The sequence below is a fragment of the Etheostoma spectabile genome, chromosome 9, assembly GCF_008692095.1.
Source record: "Etheostoma spectabile isolate EspeVRDwgs_2016 chromosome 9, UIUC_Espe_1.0, whole genome shotgun sequence".
In the NCBI taxonomy this organism is placed as follows: domain Eukaryota; kingdom Metazoa; phylum Chordata; class Actinopteri; order Perciformes; family Percidae; genus Etheostoma; species Etheostoma spectabile.
In genome coordinates, this window is record NC_045741.1 from 12,005,988 (window position 1) to 12,009,205 (window position 3,218).

A 3,218-nucleotide genomic window follows, 5' to 3' on the forward strand; every position below is an offset into this window, starting at 1 on the left:
CACACACACACACACACTCACACACACACACATTATGTGTACATTCACATTCACCAGTGATGGAACAAAGCTGCGGGTAGTTATGTGTTATAATTTAACAATCTTGTATGATGTTCATTTATTCAAGTTGGCTCTGTTTGTGGCAGGTCGAAGACAGCAGCATATGGCTGGTGAGAGACAGTGGTATAGGCCAACTATTTAGCAGTTGTGTCAGGTTCTGATGGAGGAAGAAGGAATAAACATCCACTCAAGACAGGACAGATTGGGCAAAATTACCTTAAATAGTATTCCCAGTAATTTATCCAGACCATTGTTGGTGCCAAATAGGAGCTAACCCACTAATCCAACTTAGGCCCAAACAAGCATGACTGTGTTGTTTTTGTCCCAAGCTTTAGCTGCCAGGAATATCTCCAAGAGAGGAGCTTGACAGAGTGTATCCAACTTATTTTCAATCTGCTGTCAGGAAGCAGCCTGTTGCTCTGAGATGTAGAGTGACAAATAGATGTAAATTCAATGGACTGCATTAATGTCTGGCTCAAGCGATTACGGTGACAGAAATGGGAATCATGGTATTTTTCTTTCTTTTTGAAGACATCTCAGAGTAGGGATCTGACCATCCAGAGAATGGAGAAATTAAGGGTGGTGAAGTACAAATTGTAAATATTCCATCAGAATAGAGAGAAAGTCACTCTTGGGGAGATCAGTCAGTTTCTGCTTTGAGGAATAGGAGGATAAGCCACTGAAAGAGACTCATGGCATTTCAAATGAATAGAGGTACTCACTATATAAGTCCCCAGTTATCAGTCTACCCTGCCTCTATCTGGTGTAGGTGTTAGACTCACTTATCCAGGCTATTCAGCTTTTTATGTCAACTGCTAGTCTCAAGACTGTCAAATCGAAAACATGTAAGTCTAAACTGAAAAGCCACGTTTTTGCAAAACTGAGCCTGCCATTAGAAAGACGGCTGTACACCTGTTTTGAGGTCACAGTGCTCCTGACCAATCCTGAAAACCACCATCAAAGGTCCCATGACATGGTGCTCTTTGGATGCTTTTACATAGACTTCAGTGGTCCCCTGATACTGTATCTAAAGTCTCTTTCCAAAATTTCAGATAGGTGCAGAATTACATCCACCAGAGCCAATCCCACAGTAAAATTTCCTTAGTATGTGCCATTTCTGAGTCTGTAGCTTTTGAGAAGGAGAGGGGGTGGGCAGGTGGAAGCTGGGGGTGTGGCCGAGACCAACTGCCCCTTTTGACCTCATAAGACAATTTTTTAAGTCATAAAACACATGATGGAGGGTCATTACAGACCAGATTGCAAACATCTCTTGGATGTATGTTGGTTTTACGTACATTTTGACAGGGTCTGTGCTTGTTTAAAAATTACAATTTATCTTAGTGGACTTCTGACAAAGAAACATGGACAACAAACAGATTGTTGTAGGTAGATGTCGCTGCGTCGTGAGCAGGTGTAAAAACAGAATGAGTCGGAGATAAAGTCGAAAAGATTTTTATTTATCTCTCAATTAAAGCCGCGGAGGCAAAATAGAGACACGCACATTAAAAAACATATGAAGAAGACACACTTAGAAGAAAATGAAAGGTAATTGAATGGGGGGGGGGGTCAAAAAAACTATCCCATAATTTAAGAATACAACTGTTCACTAAATTGACCTTAAATCAAGTCACTACACTGAGGGTATCCAACAGACTTACGTCCTGCTCCCTCAGGTGTTTCCTCAAGCTTGTTTTCCCGGTTCCCCCCCCCCCCCAAGCAAAAGAATCTGCTAGATTATTCACACCTGCAGCTCTCCCCTCTAATTGGAACATTCCAACACACAGTACAATGTAGGGGTGGCTCAGGTGAGTAGACAGCAACACCTTAACACAGCCAAAATTCCTTTAGCTATAAAGCTAAACATTCACAGAATATTATATATTCACACATGATTAACACTACACAGACACGTAGGTAACAAAAGACATACTTGGTGCGTGATTTTTATCACCAGTCATGTCTGTGAAATAAACTGTACGATTTTCAACATTAGAGAATAATGTATTGATGTATGTAGCGATAGCATAGAAATCACGCAGTATTGGATGTTAAATGTAGGCTACACACAAGAAAGCTACGGGATTACTGTGGGGAATTGAAGAATGGCTAACAGATGTTTTGAAACCCATGTGATAATTAGCCAAACCTAACACTCTATACATACAGACAGGCAACATTTAAGGTCAGTTTTTTAGAGCTAAAATAGGTAGCACCTTGCTACCGTGATGGCAGCCATGCGCTCCGTCACACAGAACAATGCAAAAGTGGGAATTTACTGTCATGAGGTACACTACAGCTGACTCCCAACTCCCATTTCTAGTTAGAATGATGCTAATTATTGAAAATGTGTTAATAGTGTACAGTTGAAATAAAGTCCTGCAGATGCTTTGCACTCTAGGGCTTACATTTTTACATCACTGTTTATCACTATTTCTATCTGTTCTCTGGCATTACAGATGACTGATCTAAATAAACTAAATGAACTCTCAGACAGGAAGTTACACTTTTACACCACTGTGCATTTTTTACAGTAACATATTGGTTGTACTAGCCCCTACAATCAATGATAATGTAATGTAATATGTCCAGTGGTTAAATGTACACTATCATGGTTGATAATACAGCCCTTGGTAGAGGAAAGATCCGAGCTTGAACACTTGAGATGAATCTCTTTCAGGTGACATTTTGAGTAAGATCAAGTTACGTTCATGGTCACTGGGCAAAGAACAGCATTAGCATTCAGCATGTGCACATTCTGGCTCTCTAACTGCAGGCCCTCCACACATGACTGCGAAGTGACTTAAAAGATGAATATAAAGTCTCTTTATGCAACATAAAAGTGAATGGTTGTGATTCCCATCCTTTCTCTGACTACAGTGCAGAGTGATAACGCTGCAGATTGGATACTAACTCTCACCCTCTCACTGTACTTTAATTCTGGACATTTGGGGCTGATTTCCTTCACTAAAAAAAGCATTACAGTGTGTGTGAGGGACAGGGAAATCATATTGAGATCACAGTAGATTCATAGCTTTGTAAAAAGTGTATTTGTTGATTAGGTGGCAAGTGAAACTCAGAAGTTTTGAGACGCTCAAAATGGGGAGCAGTTTGTCGCATGCGACATGAACGGCCATCTATCTATCTATCTATCTATCTAT